Consider the following 21,443-nt stretch of genomic DNA (forward strand, 5'->3'; position numbering starts at 1 on the left):
TGTTGTTATTCTAATTTTGAGATGTTTCCATCCCAGATTATGAACTAAATTCCCTAGGTACCTAGGGAAGATGAAAACTATGATGGATCTTGTTATTTAATTTCTAATTTACATGATAAATACTTGAATCCTTGTTCTCAATTATGTATGCTTATTTCGTATTTTGATATTTTCAGGATATTGATTCATGTTAAATGTGCTTATTTAGTGGAGAAAATGTTCCTGTTTAAGAGTTGATCTAGCATAATTGAGTGGAGTTGCATTCAATCCTAGAAATAGGACGACATAAATCTACAAGATTAGAGCCAAATCTAATAGGGGAATCTATAGATCGAGTTAATGTGACAATAGGGGTTTTAATTAGAAAGAGATTTCAATTAATTAACCTAAAGTCAGTTGTTTTTACTATTGAAAGGGATATTAACATAATTTAGGGATTTTTACGGATCAAAGCACAAGCGAATAAATCGTTTAATTTGGATTCAGAATAATAAGTGAAGTCTAGGTGGATTCTTTCCTGAGTATTGTCTATATCATTGGTTTATTCGATTATTTTCTTAATTCATTCTCTGTTGCGTTCTTAGTAATTAGTTTAGTTAAATTTTAGATTAAAAATAGCCCCTTCAATATATAGGCTAAATAATAGAAGAAAGCTAATTACTAGTACTTTTAGTCCTCGTGGATACAAAATTCCCGACTCACCATAGTTATACTATTATTCGATAGGTGCGCTTGCCTTTGTCATAAATTTTAGTTAGTTTAGTGACTCACCAAGTTTTTGGCACCGTTGTCGGCGACTAAAATTATAGGAACATTCGATTTTTATTAATTTAGCCATTTTTAAAATTTTATTTTTTTTAGTTTAATTTTTGTTTTCTAATTTTTGTTTTGTTTGTTTTTGGCTGGTTTCTTTAGTTTATGACTAGATGAAACTCGTAGGGACCATTACTATTTGATAGCGAAATTGAATGCACAGCTCGTAGAAATCGTAGAGAAGCAAGGCAAAGTCAACAAAATATAGTGGAAGAGCAAGAGGACATGATAATTATTACTGAGGAGATAGTTGAAAATCAAAATAATCAGCTACCTCCTGTGGTTGCTGCGAACCCTGCAAATCTGAATCCTGCTCCTAGTACTATGTACGACTATGCCAAGCCCACTCTAACTGGGGCTAAATCGAGTATTGTGAGACCCACTATTTCTATGAATAATCTTGAACTGAAGCCGAACACTATTCAGATGATACAAAAATTTGTTCAGTTTGATGGTTTGCAAGACGAAGATCCAAATCCTCATTTGGCTAATTTTCTGGAATTCTGCGATACTTTCAAGATAAATGGCATTTCCAATGATGCCATTTTCTTACGGTTGTTCCCTTTCTCGTTGAGAATAAAGCAAAACATGGGACCAAATGACCGAGAAATTTCTATTAAAGTACTTCCCACCAGCTAAGATAGCTAAATTGAGGAATGATATATCTTCCTCCATATAGATGGACTTAGAGAACCTATATGATGCATGGGAGAGGTATAAGGATTTATTGAGAAGGTGCCCTCACCATGGGTTACCTCTATGGTTACAAGTTCAAACTTTTTACAACGGTTTGAAGCAGCTGTTGATGGTACTCTGAATAATAAAACACCTGAAGAGGCTTATGAGTTTATAGAGGAGATGTCATTGAATAATTATTAATGGCAAGTCATAAGGACAAAGCCGACAAAAGTAGACCTGTTTTTAACATTGATGCGGTCACCATGTTATCGAATCAGGTAAAACTTTTAAGTAACAATATTGATGGTTTATATGGTTCTACGCAGGTACATCTGGTGATGCAATGCGATACAAATAGAGGAGGAATGAACAATTCAGAATATTTACCCCATAGTCCTAGCATAGAGAATGAACAATTCAACTATATGGGTAATAATTCTAGGTCTTAGAATAATCCTATAGTAACACTTATAATGCAGGTTGAAGGAACCATCCCAATTTCTCTTGGGGTTGTTAAGGAAACCAAAGACCACAACCCCTTTCAAGTTTTCAATCACCTTACCAACAAGAGAAAAAATTGAATCTTGAGGAGATGTTGATGAAGTTTATTTCGGTATCAGAAACCTGATTCCAAAACACCGAAACATCACTTAAAATTTAACAAGCGTCGATTCAAGGGCTTGAGAGATAAATCAGTCAACTTGCAAAGTTGATTTCAGAATTATCACAAGGTAGCTTGCCTAGTAATACTGAAACTAACCCAAGGGAGCAACTTCATGTAATTACTGTGCGAGATGAAGAAGGGTTAGTTGACTCTAAACTAGAACCGAGACAAGAAAATATGGTAAGTAAAGGTAAGGTAGAGGTAAGCCAGAATGAACAAAAACAAGTTGGTAAGGAATGCAAACCTCGAGTTCCATATCCGAATGCAACGAAGAAAGACCATACTAATGAACAATTTGGTAAATTTCTTAAATTTCTGAAAAAGTTGCATATTAACTTACCATTTATTGAAGCTATTTCGCAGATGCCCAATTCCATAAAATTTTTAAAAGAGCTTTTGGCAAACAAATGGAAGTTAGATAATTCGTCGCACGTAGAGCTAAATGCATTGTGCTTAGCCATATTGCAAAATAAACTACCCAACAATTTGAAAGATCCAAGGAGTTTTACTATTCCTTGTTTAATTGGTAGTTTAAATGTTAATAATGCTTTAGCTGATTCAGGGGCTAGTATTAATGTCATGCCCTATAAAATGTTTAAACAACTAGGTCTCGGGAAACCCAAACAAACTAGGATGAGTATTCAATTAGCAGATAGAACCATTAGATTTCCTAGGGGTATTGTTGAAGACGTACTTGTGAAAATTGATAAATTCATATTCCCAGTTGATTTTGTTGTTTTAGACATGGATGAGGATAGTGATATACCTTTAATTTTGGGATGACCCTTTTTAGAAGCTGCTAGAACTATTATTGATATTGGTACAGGAGAATTAATACTTCATGCAGGCAATGAAACAACTAAACTCCAAGCTTGTGATTCTGTAAAGACATCTAGTGATCGAGATGATTATACGAGTTCTGTTAGTATGAGTAACCATGTGGCTCAAACTTCTTTGCAAGAAACCACTCAGAAAAACATGATAGAGTCACATTCTAGCATATGCGATGAAAAAGAAAACAACTCATGAAGAACGAAGGCTTTAGATCGATGAACTAGACAAATGGCAGACACATGTCAAGGAGAAACCGAGAATACATAATGCAAAACTGAAGCGACACCATGATGAGCTTAAGGAGGGAACAAACCACTTTAAGGTTGAGGACCAGATATTGTTAGATAAAACAAACCCTCGAATTGCCACTTCAGAGCTTAATGCAAATGGAGCAACTCTTTTTACGGTACTGAATGTCTTCCCATACGGTATAGTCGAGGTAATGCATTCTGAATTAGGCACTTTCAAGGTAAATGTTACTTGACTCAAACCTTATTTTGTTAAAAGAACTGACAACTAGAAAGAGGAGTTTCGACTCTACGAACCATCGTGACGGTGCGAATATGAGGTAAGTCGATCTTAAACTTTAAATAAGCATTTCTTAGGTGGCAACCGAGCATTAACACTGCTAATTTCTTAATTTTATCTCTCATGATAGTTTTTAAAATTAATTGATTTTCAAAATTTAAAAAACAAAAAAGTGCATTTTGTAACCCACATGACCTAAACAAACGGGCATGTCCTTGGTCGTGTGGATCCTAAGACTTAGGTTTAAAACTTTAAGGAAATCAATAGTGAGTTACACGACCTGGCAACACGGCTGTGTGGATCCTGGGACTTAATTTTTTAAAAATCAACAGAGACACGACCTAAAATAGTCCACACGAGTGTGTGACACAGTCGTGTGGACCACACGGCCTGGACACACAGGCGTGTCTTAGGCTGTGTGAAACCTGGAGCTAAATTTTCAATTTTAAAACAAGTTAGAGAGTTACACGGGCAAGTCACATGGTTGTATGCGAGACACGGTCAAACCAAACGGGCATGTGGGAGGTCACACAGGCATGGGAGAAGCAAAGGAGGTTGCACATGGCCATTCATCATGATAGTGTATACCACACGGCCTGGACACACGGGCGTGTCTGAGGCCGTGAGAAGACTGGGCTTGTATTTTTAAAACACACACGGGCCTAAAACACACCACATGGGCATGTAACATAGCCATGTGGCCCAACATGGGCCTTACACAATCGTGTCCCCCTTTTAACCCTCAAACCCTAACTTTTTCTTTTTGCTTTCATCTTCCCCAAATTACCAAAACCCTAGCCGCCGTGAGTCTTCACCTTGCAATTTTGGCCACCGCCATTCCCCTTAGCCTTTCCCTTTTTCTTTTGCCTTCCCCCATTCTGATGAACCCCTTCCCTCGGCCTATCTCCTCTCCTCCTCACCCTTATCGCGCGCCAATCCCACACTTGACCACCCATCTTCTCCATTCCTTTTCCCTTCTTACCTGACCAACCACCCAAGTCTCGTCCATCCCTCACCCATCCCACAAACCACAACACAGCAACACCCTCTTCTCCTCTTTCCACCCACACGAAACCTTACAGCTCCCATCCCTCCCTCTACCTTCCCCTAATCGCACCCCTGCGCCACAAACCTCGGCTCACCCCAGGACACTCATGCGCACTACAGCCCCAAACCACCGCAGTCCAACCATCGCCGCCGCATGACCCTCCGACCCCCGCAGTCCAACCATCCATTTTTCTCCTTTTTCCCTTCCCTTTTATTTATTTATTTATTATATTATTATTATTATTAGTTATAATATTTTATTGCTTTATTATTTATTATTCTTAGTGTATTATTAGTTATTTTTCTTTTCTAATTCTATTTGTTATTTCTTTAAATTAATATAATAGTTCATTAGTTAAATTCATTGCTCATTGTTTCTATTACTATTTGTTCTTAACATTAGATTTGTTTATTTATTTATGTATTTTTGCTTATTGCTTTTATTTTGAATATGATTAGTCTATTTAAGTTACTTGTTATTATTATTATTTATTATTGTTATTATTTTTATTTTAAGTATGTCATGATTTGTTCTTTATTATTTCATCAAGTTGCTTCATGTTAGTGTTACTATATGAATTTTGCATGCTTGGGTATTCGTACATTTTGTTTTCAGAGTAATTAGCTATTTGGACTACTTGGATTCTACTTTTTTAAGACTTAGTTTGCATATTTGGCGATGCTTCATTTATTAATGAATTCTTTTCTTCTTTAGGCACACCATGAAGAACACCTGTGGCAAGTCTAAGGTTGCCGTCCCCGCTTCGAAAAAGCAGAAGACCTTTGGTGCGACCTCCTTCTCAGGTGCCTCGCCGAGGCCCGCCACCTTTATCTCTAATTTTCAATGGGCCCCCATGAGGATCTATTTCAATTACTTAGACAACATCCATTCGGTTTAAGCCACTGTATCGATTGGGCCACATTGGAGCATGTCTGATTAGCTGATGATGTTCGCGCCTTCATTACTACAGCTCTGTAGGACAGATTCTTCTTCATCATCGAGCCCACCTACATGGAGCTTACTTTGGAGTTCTACACAACATTTCTCCTACAGCAGGTCATGATGGCTCAGGATGAGCCGGGCACTATCACTTTCCTACTTGGTGGTTTGGTGCGCCAGATGAGTGTCCCCGAATTCGATACTGCTTTGGGACTCTACACTAAGGAGTTCATGAGTGCTGAGAACTTCCTACGTCTACATTGACACATCCATTACACTCCATCACGTTGTTGGACAGAGCTTACAATAAGCCAGACACATTATGATGCGAGTCATTCGAAAGCTACTTCTCTTCCTCTGGCCTTACGGTACCTTCATGCACTTTTAGCTCATATGTTGACTGGTCGAAGAGAGAGCATTGGAGTCATTAGTACTCATGATGTTTATTTTCTATGGAGCATGGCCAATGACCATATTATTGATTTGGCATACTTCATCACCTTAGCATTCGGCTATTAGATTGACCGCCACAAGAAGGGCCCCATCTGTTTAGGCCCTTATGTGACTCGCCTCGCTCGACACTTCGGTCTCCTTGACACACTAGAGCAGTCCTCTACACTCACACTAGTCGGCCAAATGCCCCCTCAGGGAATCTCGAGCGTGATACACATAAGGATGATCGAGCGGTGTCATGGAGTGGATCCCCCTCAGTATCGATTGTTTCATTTTGATGCTCAGAATGAACCTGAGGACTTCACTGATGATGTTCCTCTCCATCACAAGGACCCACCACAGCCTCAACCTTTGAGTCACCGCCCTATTCCTTCTGCTCCTACTTTAGCGGACCTCCCTGAGCGGTTTGTTCGCTTCGAGCAGTACTGTGTTTAGAGGTTCGACAGTCTTGAGGCAACATTGCAGCAAATATGTCAACATCTCTATATTTCCTCTTTACCGCTGACGACTCACGTCATAGACTCGTCTGATGATGAGGACCATTAAGTCTATTTATTTTATTTTATTTTATTTTTAGTTTTATTTTTATGATTATTGTTATTTTCTTAGACTTCTTTTGCTTTTATATTTTGAACTATATTTTTATTTATTATGGTTGTTTCTAATCAGGTTACTAACCCTTTAATCCTCTTCACCAGTTGTGTTTATTTTCCTATTAGTTTCTCATCATGCACAACATTTAGCTTTGTCTACAATTATGCTTTTCACGATTCTGGGGATTTCATCCAATATTCAGGGCAGTTTTAATTCTCTCCCTCTTTTATGATATTTTGTTTCAACTGTGATTATTTTTATTTGTACATTGAGGACAATGTACATCTTAAGTGTGGGGAGGTTATTTATATAATTATTAGAAAGTCCTTGAATTATGTCTTGTGTTTAAGTCATTTTCTCATACTACTATTAGAATAAACTTTTATCGATTTGTGATTTTTATTGATGTGCTTTGGATTAAATTCATAGGTAATTGTGCATTGATTGTTTAAACTTTAAGACATGAGAGAATCAAGCATGATAAGTCTATTTTCAGAATTTAAATTTTTTTAGGTTATTTCCCTGAATTGAGGTATTACCTTAAAGTTTGAGATTTGCAAGATTGGCATCAAAACCATAATTTTTTGTGAGATTTCGAGCCTTTAGAGCATACACTTTTATTGTTCATTTTATTATTGGTTATGAGTGTGTCAATATTGATTTGTTATTATAGAACTTGCTTCGATTATGCATGTCGAGACCACACCTTTGATTTGATATACTAAGATGATAAAGGAACTTAGGTTTTAACCTACTTATCCCATAAAAAAAACCTACCTACATAATTAACCCTTAGTGAACCCCGTTGAGCCTGGCACACCGTTTCTTGATTTATCCATTCATGTTAACCCATAACTCACTCTTTTGATTCGATGAGAATTTTTCCCATTTTGTTGACTCCCTTTTTATCGAGATTTGATTTCGTTAGTTGCCTAACTATGCTCTTTTGTTTCATTTACTGAGTTTTTTCTTATTAAATTACATGATAAAAAAAGATGAAAAATGAAAAAAATACATATATATTGATTATTATTTAGTTCTATGTTAATTGAGCTTGAACAGTTAAATTCATATTTTGAAAAGAAGCTAATGTTATTCTTGAATAGTTTTTTATTTCAGTAATTGTTTTTAATTTAGCATTAGTTTATTTTTCTAGTTTGGTAATTTATCAATTCGATCTCGATTCTAACCATCTTTTTCAGCCTTTCTCCACACCTTTAACCTAAACCCCATCACAACCTTTTAAATACCTTTTGATTTATGTATCATCTCATTTTATAGTAGTGGAGATTTGATTTTCATGCAAGCCTATGGTAATGACTTTTCGTGCTTGACTTTTGAGTGCTTAATTTTTGAACCTTAAACACTTTGAGTGATTTCAGTGAATCTTTAGTGAGGATGTTGATCCTTGTTGACTTTGAATTAAAGGTAATGACTTAGATAAGGGGAAATACCTATATTTTCATGCTTTAAAATGTTTAACTTGGATTGTTTGAATCTTTAGTAGTCTTTTAGTTGAATTATCAATGTATAATTATTTGTGAATTATGAGAAAACATTATTGATGAGAATTATGAGTTGAGAAAGTTTAATTTTAATTGTGAGTTGAGGATTTTGCTTGAGGACAAACGAATGCTTAAGTGTGGGGATATTTGATAAACCACAAAAGTAACATGTTTTAATCCCATGCTTGTCATGTTTGTGTATGATTTATTATGCACATTAGTGAATTTGATGATCCTAATACTTTATATTTATGTTTCTATACTTAGGTGAATATACGGAAGTGAAAGGAGCAAAAAACGGGCCAAAATCAGATAAAAGAAGTTGTTTTCAGGAAACACACAGCCTGGACACTTCTATACGGGCTGGGTACATGCCCATGTGAGCCACACAGGCTGGCCACATGCCCGTGTGCTAGCCCGTGTCAATTGGTTGATTCAAACCTAAGAGAATGGTGGCTTGATACAGGTGCCACACATTATATCTACTGTGACGAAGACTTCTTTTCTGAATTGGAACCTTGTGAAAATGGGGAGAAGCTCTATATGGGCAATTCTGTAGCTTCCAATATCAAGGGGAAGGGTACTATGCAAGAACCTTATTTCTAGGACACTTCTTAGTGTACACAGCTTTAAGATGGTGTTTGAATCCCAGAAGCTAGTTTTGTTTGAGGGGGGAATGTTTGTAGGAAGGGGATATGTATTAAATAACATGTGGAAACTTAATGAAATGTCTATAAAAGCAAAGATAATGAATAAAAATGTTTCTTATTCCTCTGTTTATATGCTTGAGTCATTTGATTTATGTCATGGTAGGCTTGAACATGTTAATTATGATACTTAACTTAGATTAATTAATTTGGAGCACATTCCTTCATTTCACATTAATTATAAACATAAATGTGAAACTTGTGTTGAGACAAAATTAATAAGGTCTTCATTTCAAACTATTGAAAGAAGAATAGAACCACTTGATGTAATACATAGTGATGTTTGTGACTTAAAGTTTATTCAAATGAGAGGAGAGAATAAATATTTTATTACCTTCATTGATGATAGCACAAAATATTGCTACATGTATTTGCTTAAAAACAAAGACGAAGCTATAGAAAAATTTATTCTCTATAAGCAGGAAGTTGAAAACCGACTTAATAAAAAGATTAAGATGGTAAGAAGTGATCGTGGTGGTGAAAATGTTGAACAATTCAGTGAATACTGTGCACAACATGGTTTTATTCATGAAGTGACACCACCATACTCTCCTCAATCAAATGGAGTAGCCGAATGAAAAAATTGGACTCTAAAGGAAATGATGAACACGTTACTAGGAAGCTCTAAGTTATCACGAAACATGTGGGGGGAAGCTATTCTATCAGCTAATTATTTTTAAATAAGGTTCCTGCAAGAAAAGGGACAATACACCATATAATTTATGGAAAGTAGAAAACCTTCCTACAACTACTTGAACGTGTGTGGGTGTCTTGCAAAGGTAATGGCTTCGTTACAAAAGCAAATGAAAATAGTTCCTAAAATGGTGAATTGTATTTTTATTAGCTATGCAGATTATAGCAATGCATATAGGTTTCTTGTGTATGAACCGAAAAATCCTGACATTCACAAGAATACCATATTGGAATCAAAGAATACTTCACTCTTTGAAAATATCTTCCCTTGTAAAGCTAGAAAAGTTACTTCAAGTTCAACAAAATGAACTTCAGAGACTATTGATGAAAAAAGTCCTGATGAGGCTGAAACTGAGATAGAGCCAAAGAGGAGTAAACGAGCAAGGGTAGAAAGGTCTTTTGGATCAAATTTTCTAACCTTTATGTTAAAGGCCAAACCTCAAATGTATAATGATGCTATATGATCATCCGAAAGCACATCATAAAAAGATGTTATTAAAAGTGAAATTGATTTCATCATGCAAAATCATACATGGGGATTAGTGGATCTTCCTTCGGGAATTAAACCATTAAATTCTAACTGGATTTTCAAATAGAAAATGGAAGTAGATGGAAAAATTGATAAGCACAAGGCTAGATTAGTTATAAAAGATTATAGAAAAAATGAAGGCCTTTACTACTTTGATACTTTTTCTCCAATATCCAGAAGAACTTTCATAAGAATGATATTTGCAATTTCAGCCTTTCAGAATCTAGAAGTACATCAAATGGATGTTAAAACAGCTTTCCTAAATGGAGATCTTGATGAAGAAATCTACATGGTACAACCTAAGGGTCATGAAGTTTCCTGACAAGAAAAGAAAGTTTGTAAATTGGTGAAGTCTTTATATGGACTTAAGCAAGCACCAAAACAATGACATGAAAAGTTTGATAATGTCATGATGACAAATGGCTTCAAGATTAATGAGTGTGACAAATGTGTGTATGTCAAAACTACCGATGTAACGCCCCAATTTTCAGGAATTTTGTGAATGTTGGCATAGGTTTAATTATGTTTGTGGGCCTCTAGAAGGCCCAAGCTTAAGATAGAACCTGGTAATTTTAGTTAATTTTTGTTCCATAAGAAAAAGGGAGTGAAATTATGAAATAGGACCTAAGTGAAAATGTTTGAAAATGCTATAGGCTAATTTGTAGTGGCCAAATAAATAGGAGTGCAAAATAGGAGGATTTGCATGTCAAACCTCCCATTTTACATGTAGTGGCTGGTCATCATGTTGTTGTAGACAAAATGTGCACTTGATATCCATAATTTATGGTACAAATTGATACAAATTGATAATGAGTTAGGTAAATGTTCCATGATAATGGTTTAGGTAAATGTTCCATGATGGGCATTTCATGTCTTTTGTACTAAAGAATTAAATGGATGAAATATGAAATTTTATTAAAAGAAAAAGGGTTGAAAAGAACAAAGTTTTGTCCATCTTTGTTCATCATAGCCGAAAGTTAGAGAAGAGAAAGGAGAGGAGAAAGCTCTTGAATGTTCGGTCACTTGGGGAAGAAAATTGAAGGTAAGTTCATGGTAGTTTGCTTCTATCTTGATGTTCATGAGTTCTTCTTGATTCTACCTTAACTCTTGAAGCATATTTTAGTTTTTAGTTGTGCTGTGAGCATTTAGTCATGAATTAAAATGAAGGAAATGGTTTTTGTTTCATGTTCTTTTGATGAAAAATGGAAGATAGGTGAAGTTGAGCCAAACAAATGAGCATGCATATGCCTTAGATGCTAAGGGGAAAAATTGGCTAAATGTTGTGCTTTAAAATGATGAAATGGAGATTATACTTAAGTAGAATCATAGATATGTGCTGATTGATTGGTGATATACATGTTTAAATAACAAGCATGCAAGTTAGGTGTGAAAGAGTGATTTGGTAATAAATCTGCTTGGGATAGCAGCAGTAACGTGATTTTGGAAAATCACCATAAATTGTGGGAGATGAGTTAGAAGCTGCATAAATTATGTAATTAAATATTAATGAGTCTAGTTTCAAATGGAATAAACGAGAACATATTTTGAATTCTTTACAATGAGAAATTTGATTCGTAATGAAGAGTGGTCAGATTAGTCAAACAGTGAAACATGGGAAACTTTAAGAAAAATCTGGTATTGATTGGCCAAACCAAAAATTCTGAAAATTTTATGGATAGAAGATATATAAGTCTATTTTCAGGGAAAATTAACAGAACTTGATTTGGAGTTTTTTAGCTCCAGTTATAAATGATTTAGTGACTGTTGCTCAGGAAGACAGCTTGCAGTGAAATTATGATTATGTGGTAAACACTGACAAAAATTTGTTAATGAGTTGCTTATTGATTTCTTATAAGCTTACTCTGATCTGTAGTGTGGTTGGCCGAATATTGTAAGGGGTTAATACGTAGTTCATATTTGAATAGTTAGATTATCGTGTTAGTAATCCAATTGTAGGCGGTTCGTGTATGGATCTCGTCAGCATATCGTCGCAAACAAGTGTGTAACTGACACCCTCTCATAGACTAGATTGGCAAAAGCCAAAAAGCCGAAATGCCGAAAAGTCGGTATTTTGGGAATTTGGGAGTGTGCGAATGCTCGTAAGATAGTTGGGTTTGTATATTTGGTAATTTAAAGTAATAAACTGCAATACGCGCGATTTCCTACATTTTGATAATTTGGGCTTAATGGGCCAAAGATCAGGTTATGGGCCAACGGGCCCAATTTGGTAAGTATGCGCGGTAAGTGTTCTGATAGTACGTAAATAGTTAGGGTATGCATGAAAACCCTAAAAGCAGCTAAATTACTATAATACCCCTATGTATGGAAAATTACTGTTATACCCCTAGGTGCAAAATTACCGTTATACCCCTAGGGTTAATTTTGACTGAAAAGCATGACGATCTGATTCTGTATGATGTATGCCATGATTATATATCTGTTGCATGGGGACATGGGTTATATTATGGAGGAAGCATCCTGGTGGCTATGCCACAATTATCTGATCTGGTGGCTCTGCCACATATATCTGTTCTGGTGGCTATGCCACGATTATCTATCTGGTGGCTCTGCCACATATATCTATTCTGGTGGCTCCACCACAATATCTTTATCTGGTGACTTCGTCACAATATCTGGCAGCCTCGCTGCGATTTCTGTGGTGTGTAGCGGTTGGGTGGGTCGAGTAGTCTCCCCACATGGTGTAAGGCTGGTACGGGGGTGTTATGGATGAATCTGGGTTGGGTTTCTGTATAAACATGTAATATCTATTCTGTTCTGTTATGGGCCTATGGGCTTTATTCTGAATTCTGTTCTGGGCTAAGGCCAACTTATTCTATTTCTGTGGTTTGAGCTGATATAGGCTATGGTTGGGTTAATTTACACACTGAGTTTCCCCAAACTCACCCCTTTTATTTTCATCCACGCAGGTAATCCCCAACTATAGTGGGCTTGGAGCTGTGAGGGAATTCGGAGTGGCCACCCGTTCTGAAAGTTTGGTTTTCTTCTGGTAAACTGGACATCCTATTATTTACGTTGAGGTTTGGGTTTTTAAATGTAATAAGGCCGCTTAATTATTTTTGATGGTTTTAATATGTATTACTAAGATAGGTATTACTTATTTTAACTGTTGAAATTGGATAGCTTTAGGGCGCGTTTTCAAAAAAAAAAATAACAATTGATTTCAAAATAACACGACAACAAGAAAAGCTTTCGGAATGAAAGTATTTTCCAAAATTAATCACTTTTCCTAAAAATGACTTAATCAAATCAGTTTCCTAGGAATATCCATGACGTTAAGGTGTGGCAATGGCGGTATGCATGTCTAGGATTGGATCCGAAGGGAGTTTGGTACTTAAGCAGTCCGATGGACTCACCACCTCTTTTCCGATTTCCTACCTGGTGCACAGCTTCCATTCACTTTAACCTATAATGAAATTATCTTTTAAAACACTAAGTAAGTTTTTCTGGATCAACAATATAAAATGTTTTGAACGCTTCGATGTGGCATGTCGGATCTGGCCATAACGTCTGGGCCAGGTTTGGGGTGCTACAACCGATATTGGATATATAATCCTTTGCTTATATGTTGATGACATACTTATTGTTGGAAGTAACAATGAAATGGTAAAACGTACCAAAAACATGATAAATTCAAGATTTGGCACGAAAGATATGGGGCTAGCTGATGTGATTTTGGGTATCCAAATTAAATGGTCATCTGAAGGTCTCATATTGACTCAATCACACAATTTGGACAAGGTTTTTAGGAAATTTAACAAGGATGATTCTGGCATAGCCAAAACTCTAATAGATACTAGCCAAAATCTGTCCAAAAACAGAGGTGAAAACGTTAACCAAGTGGAATATGCCAGGGTCATAGGTAGTTTAATGTACCTTATGAGCTGTACTAGACCAAATATTTCTTTCACCGTGAGTAGTTTAAGCAGAGTCATAAGCAATCCAGGGAAAAAACGCTGGAAAACAAATGTAAGAATACTGAGATATCTTAGATATACTCGGGACTATGGATTACATTATTCCAAAGATCTTATTGTTTTAGAAGGATTCTCTGATGCTAGTTGGATATTTGATATTCAAGATACCGAAGGCACAAGTGGATATGTCTTTACATTGGGAGGATGAGCTGTGTCATGAAAATCCTCAAGACAAATGATTAGAACCAAATCCATAATGGAATCTGAGTTTTTAGCTCTAGAAAAATCAAGAAAAGAGGAAAAATGGCTTCAAAACTTCTTAGAAGATATTCCTAACTGGCCAAAGCCTGTGCCCACAATATGCATATATTGTGATAACCAAGAAACAATTGGTAGAGCACAAAATGCAATGTATAATGGTAAGTCGAGACATATGCATCATCGACACAATACCGTTAAACAACTGATCTCAAACGGAGTTATCTCTATTGATTTTTTAAAATCAAAAGATATTGCAGATCCACTAACTAAAGGTTTAAGTCAAGATCAAGTTGATCAAACATAAAACAGAATGGGACTAAAGCCCATGGAAATTAAAGGCACTATGTGAAGGAAAACACAACCCAGTTGACTAGAGATCCCAAGATCTAGGTTCAAAAAGGACAACCTAATTGGATAGACCTTGTGCGGTCACTCTGGGGGTTTCTTATCCCAAGTTTGTTCCTATGATATAAACATTGACTAAAAATAGGAGAGGTTAAGCAATGCTTTTAATAACCATTGTGTGTTTTAGTGAGCCAAAAAACATAAGTAACCTATGCTAGAGTGAAGTGGGGCAGCTTCGTGGAGACTATTGGGGCATAGTTCTCTCAAACTCTTGCAAAATCAGGAGATGTTCACGTCTATATGAACATACCCATGAGAACTAAAACCTTACCAGGGAGGTAGTTGTGTGAGGTATATCATCGTTTACACAAAAGGTAGAACAGTTCAAGAACATCATGTTTACTGGTCAACTAGTAAAGTAAATACACTTTCACAAGGGAAGGTTCAAGGGTAAATACCTACCTATCCTATGCAACTATCGATCATAGATTCTATCATCACATCGAGTCAATGTTTTTTGATAAAACTATCAATTTTCATTCATGTGGGGGATTGTTCGAAAAATTGTATTTTATGGAAACTTTGAGGCATATTCTCAATTGGTAAAGGTGGAGAGTTGAATCATAAAATTATGGTTTCATATTCTACTCCCTGAGACCTTTACAACGATATATCATATGCTCAAAATGACTGAGTGATGAATGAGAAATTGATGCTCAAAGTAAGCTACTTGGAAATATTTGTTGAGGAAAAGTAAAAGCTTAGATCCCATATTGGTTAAACAACAAGTGTGAGATTTGTATATATATGAGAACCCTTGATAAACCATAATTTATACATATTTTTATCCCACGTTTAGCATATTTATGGATGATTTCTCCTTAGATTTGGTGAATTCGATGCTCCTAATCTTTTAATTTCATGTTTTATACCTAGGTGAGCATATGAGAGTAAAAAGAATGGGAAAAGGGCCGAAAACGGAGAAAATGGACCAACATGAGAAACCAACACGGCTTGGTCTTCCTCACATGGGTAGTCTACATAGCCGTGTCCAATTGGCAGAATCGAAGCATGACTTACACGGGTAGACCACACGCCTGTGCCTATTTAATAGCCTTGACCACAGTCTGAAGCAATCGCACACGGGCGTATCCCTTTCGAGCCCAAGTATAGTCCTATTCGGAAAAGGCCACTTTTAAGCACTATTAGGCATTCTAAAGCCTATTTAAACACCTGATGAGGCACTAGAAAAGAAGACACGGAGTAGGAGGCAAGGAATTACTCAAGTTAAGTCTATTGATCCATCTCAGAAGCCGGATTCATCATCAAGACTGAAGATCTCCCTTCAATTTCCTTCAGGAGTTTTGGGTTTCTTTATGTTTTGTTATCTTTACTCTTTTGAGAAGTTTTCTTTCATAATTATGAACTAAACCCCCTAAATACCTAAGGGGAATGAAACCTAAGACGGATCTTGTTATTATTATCTGAATTGTATGATAAATATTTGACTTATTCTTAATTATGTGTTCTTAATTCTTGTTTTAATATTATAGGATATTGATTCAAGTTAATGCACTTATTCAGACAAGCAAAAGTCCCTGTCTAAGAGTAAATTTGTTGTAATTAAGTGGAGTTGATTGCACACCTAGAGATAGGGTGACAAGATTTTGCCGGATTAGGGTGAAACCTAATAAGGGAGTCCATAGATCGAGTTAATGCAACACTAGGGTGTTAATTAGAAAGAGATTTCAATTAATTAACCTAGGGTTGGATGTTATTAGTCTCGAGAGAGATAATAATATAACATAGGGATTTCTACGGATCAAGTCAAATGAATAAATCGTCTGATTCAGAGTTAAATAACAAGTGAAGTCTAGGTGGATTTTTCCTTGGGTATTGTCTTAATCAATCGAGTTTTCCCAAAAGCTTTTTCCCAATCTTCTCTCTGTACACCCTTAGTTTAATTAATTAGTTTAGATAACCAAATCCCTTAATTTTTAGGCTAGATAATAAAAAGAAAGTAATTAGTAGTACTCTTGGTTCCTTTGGGTTCGACAATCCAGTCTTGCTAAAGCTATACTACTATTCGATAGGTACACTTGCCTTCATCGTGATAATAGCTAGTTTCAAGAATGATTAATTTTAAATTTTTAAAACCTGTCACGAATATCACCTATTAAGTTTTGGGCCCCATTGCCGGGGAACTAAGATATTACGAACATTCGATTTTTATTACTTTAGCCATATTTACTTTTAGTGCTATTTATTTTTAGTTTAATTTCACTTTTCTAACTTTTATTTTATTTTCTTCTGATAGGTTTTTTTCTAACGCCCCGTACCCGAGACCGTCGCCGGAGTCAAACACGAGGTGTTAACAGACTTAATTCATTACTTAAACAGCTCAAACAATTTATTTTTAAAATTTTCAGTCAAGCTAGCAATCTGCATTACAGTCGCTTAAAAATTCATCTCTCGAATTCAAAACTCAAAATCCAATTCCGTAAATTTTCCCTAAATCTAGACTCATATATCTATTTACTAATTTTTTTCTAGAATTTTTGGTCAAGTCAATTAGTACAGTTTATTAGTTAAAGTCTCCCCTGTTTCAGGGTTCGACTACTCTGACCTCTGTATATTACGAATCAGACATCTCTCTGTAAAGAATTTCAATGACAATGAAGTTTATTTCTCTTAAAACTAGACTCAATAAGGAATCTGTAAATATAAATTATGACTTCTAATTATCTTTGTACAATTTATGATGAATTGTTAAATTCAGAATAGGGGATCCAGAAATCACTCTGGCCCTGTTTCACAAAAATTCAAATATCTCATAAAATATAATTTATATACCTGTTTTGTTCAATCCATATGAAAATAGACTAAATAAGCTTCAATTTTATAACTTACTCATCATTTAATTCCATTTCTACTATTTTTAGTGATTTTTCAAATTTACATCACTGCTGCTGTCAGATTCTGTTTTATGGCAAATTTCTTTACTAAGGATTTTCATGGACTAAATAGCATTTTAAACATACATAACATCAAATATGACTTAGATTGGCCATTCCAATGGCTAATCATTTACAAACCCTTTTCTTACCAAACCATAGCCATATCATAAGATCAATTACACAAAGTGAGTGTTTTGCCATACATGCCACATTCAAAATACACAAGCCATTTTACCAATTTAAGCCTTCGAATAGTGTGAACGAGTCTTCGACCTATCCCGATTCTCAAGCCGGCTTGTCAAAACTACAATGAAAGAAAAGAAGGGAGTAAGCACAAATGCTTAGTAAGTTCACATGCAAATAGCAAGTAACATAATCACACAATCTCACATAAAACATCATTTGCATAAACAACACCTAAACATTCATGTTTCATTTACATTTAATATCTTTCTACGATTTCATCATACCAAGTTTTCAACCCGAGGGTTTAAGCACATACCTGTCAAATTTTCTCATTTACCACACTTAGCAACATGTCACCTTCATTTTAGGCCTTCTCCTTATTCACTTAAGATTCACCCATTGAACACATCGGAATATAATTCGAATACACGGATTTCATGAACGTAAATGTCATACCCGCAGCTAGACAAACTCAATAGCCTGCGGAACTTATGTAGCCATGCTACCATGTAACCCGCCCATAAGTGAACTCAGACTCAACTCAACGAGCTCGGGCGTTCGCATCCATAAGTGAACTCGGACTCAACTCAACGAGCTCGGATGCCTAGTTACATCTCACGAACTCGGACTCAACTCAACGAGTTTGGAATTCAAATATCCTAGTGACATGTCACTTGTATTCTAATCTATTCCCAAGGTTCAAACGGGCTTTTTCCTCGATTACACATCTTTACCGTCTTCCACGGAATATTGAAACCGATACTCGGTAGCAATTCATATTTAACAAGTAATAAACATAATTTGCATATTACTCAACAATAACCACAAAGCATAATATTTCATAATAATAATCATCATATCATATAAATATCATTAAGTTACTTAAAATGACAATTATGTTACTACATTTACACATGAACTTACCTCGGTACAAAATTATTAGCAATCGAGCCTATTCTTCGTAAACTTTGTTTTTCCCTCGATCGCGACTTGAATCTCATTTCTCTTGATCTATAATGCCAAATTAATCTTATTTAATACATACATTCATCAAAACAACATTTAATATGAACTTTGGAAAAATTACATTTTTGCCCCTAAACTTTTGCATAATTACACTTTTGCCCCTAGGCTCGGGAATTAAACTTCATCCCTTATTCTTATGTTTTATGATATGCTGATCATTTTTCCCTTCTATGGCAACATCAAATTCACACTCTAACATGTACTTATGACTATTAGGTATTTTTATCGATTAAGCCCTTTTACTCGTTTTCGCTTAAAACCGAGTAGTACAAGTTGTCTAACATAATTTAAAACCTCATATTCTATCATAAAACACCAAAATACACAAACTTCACCTATGGGTATTTTTCCAAATATGAACCCTAGGTTGAATTATTGCTAGCATAAGCTTAATCGAGCTACCGAGATTCCAAAAACGTAAAGAACATTAAAAACGGGGCTTGGAATCACTTACTATGGAGCTTGAAAGGTTGAAATAAGCCCTAACCATGGAGAACCCTTGAAATTTCGGCCTAATGAAGAAGATGGACAAAAATTGGCTTTTAATTTTGTTTTTAATTCATTTTAATAACTAAATGACCAAAATGCCCTTACTACTAAACTTTCCAAAATTTCATCCATGTCCAATTTTTGTCCATAGACTTAGAAATTGGTCAAATTTCTATTTAAGACCTCCTCATTAATATTCAGAAACAATTTCATACTAAAAACTCCTAGAATGCAAGTTTTGCAAATTATTTGATTTAGTCCCTAATTTCAATTTAAGCACTTTAGGCATAGGATTTCATCGCGAAATTTTCACACAATCATGCAATCATATCATAAACATCAAAATAATTATAAAATAATTATTTCTATCTTGGATTTGTGGTCACGAAACCACTATTTCTATTGGGCCCTAATTCGGGATATTACATTTTTCTAGTTTATGACCAGAAAACCCCTCAAAACCATTACTTTTCGATAGTGAGATCGATCGCACAGTTTGAAGAAATCGAAGAGAAATAAGGCGAAGCTTAAGATACATAGAGGAAGAGCAAGAAGACGATATTCACACCACAACCGATGAGATGGCTAAAAACTAGGAAAATCCGCTACCTCTTGCGATTGCTGCTAATCAGAATCTTGCTCCGCGTACTATGTATAGTTATGCTAAGCCTTCTTTAATAGGAACTGAATCAAGCATAGTTAGGCCAGCTGTTGCAGCAAATAATTTTGAACTGAAACCTAACACAATTCAAATGATATAGCAATTTGTTCAGTTTGATGGTTTGCAGGACGAGGATCCCAACGCTCACTTGGTGAATTTTCTAGAGTTTTGTGATACATTTAAAATAAATAGAGTTTCTGATGATGCCATTAGTCTTCGGTTATTTCCCTTTTCATTGATGAACAAAGCTAAATAGTGGTTGAACTCGTTACCACGAGGGTCAATCACTACTTGGGAACAAATGACCAAAAAGTTTTTATTAAAATATTTTTCGCCGGCTAAAACGGCTAAATTACGTAATGATATATCTTCTTTTGTGCAGATGAATTTAGAAACTCTCTACAATGCATGGGAGAGATACAAGGACCTTTTGAGAAGATGCCCTCACCATGGGTTACTACTCTGGCTACAGATTTAAACGTTTCACAATGGCTTGAATCCTTCGACTAGACAGATGATTGACGTAGCTGCTGGTGGAACTATCAATAATAAGACACCTGAAGATGCTTATGAATTTATAGAAGAGATGTCACTGAATAATTATCAGTGGCAACTCATGAGGACAAAGCCAATGAAAACAGCCGGTGTTTTTAACTTTGATTCGGTCACCATGCTCTCTAATCAGGTAGAACTTTTGAATAGAAAAATTGACGGTTTTCTTGGTTCTTCACAGGTTCACCCAGTAATGCAGTGCAAAGTAAGTGGAGGTGGATCAAGCAATTCAGAATACCCACCCTATGGCCACAACATAGAGAATGAGCAATTAAATTACATGGGTAATAATCCTCGATCTCAAAATAATCCTTATAGTAACACTTACAATGCAAGTTGGAGGAACCACCCAAATTTCTCATAGGGAGGCCAAGGAAATCAGAGACCACCACCTTCAGGCTTCCAACAACCACCCTACCAATAAGAGAAAAAGTCGAACCTTGAAGAGATGCTAACAAAATTTATCTTCGTGTCAAAAAATCATTTTCAGAATATCGAGACAGCACTTAAGAATCAACAAGCGTCTCAGATAGGACAGCTCGCCAAATTAATATCTGAACGACCACAAGGTAGCCTACTGAGTAACACTGAATATAACTCAAGGGAACAACTCAACGCAATTACCATCCAAGACAAGGAAGGGTTAGTGGAACCTGAACCAGAACCAAGGCAAGGAATCATGGTAAGTAAAAGCAAAGGTGAGGTAGACCACAGTGAACAAAAACCGGTAAGTAACGAGTACAAACTTCATGTGCCATACCCCATGCGACAAGGAAAGACCGCACAGACGAAAAATTCAGTAATTTCCTTAAATTATTAAAGAAATTACATATTAACTTACCGTTTATTGAAGCTCTTAAATAGATGCCAAACATAGTCAAATTCTTAAAGGAGCTTTTAACAAATAAGCGGGAGTTGGATGAGGTGTGGCATGTGGAGCTAAATGCGATTTGCTCAGCCATACTACAGAATAAGCTGGCCAACAAATTAAAAGATCCAGGAAGTTTTATGATTCCTTGTTTAATTGGTAGCTTAGATGTTAATAA

The 21,443-nt window shown here is 35.8% G+C and overlaps 2 non-coding genes across 2 annotated transcripts; both read right to left on the reverse strand.

Moving 5' to 3' along the window:
* Positions 1-1,459: 1,459 nt before the first annotated feature.
* On the reverse strand, positions 1,460-1,566 carry LOC121208996 (small nucleolar RNA R71). Its single transcript, XR_005904114.1, has one exon. It is a non-coding gene; the product is annotated as a small nucleolar RNA R71 (small nucleolar RNA).
* An 18,628-nt stretch (positions 1,567-20,194) lies between these two features.
* On the reverse strand, positions 20,195-20,301 carry LOC121208977 (small nucleolar RNA R71). The gene has a single exon (XR_005904096.1). It is a non-coding gene; the product is annotated as a small nucleolar RNA R71 (small nucleolar RNA).
* Between the last annotated feature and the right edge of the window lie 1,142 nt (positions 20,302-21,443).

This window comes from Gossypium hirsutum, chromosome A10, assembly GCF_007990345.1.
Source record: "Gossypium hirsutum isolate 1008001.06 chromosome A10, Gossypium_hirsutum_v2.1, whole genome shotgun sequence".
NCBI classification, from domain to species: Eukaryota; Viridiplantae; Streptophyta; class Magnoliopsida; order Malvales; family Malvaceae; genus Gossypium; species Gossypium hirsutum.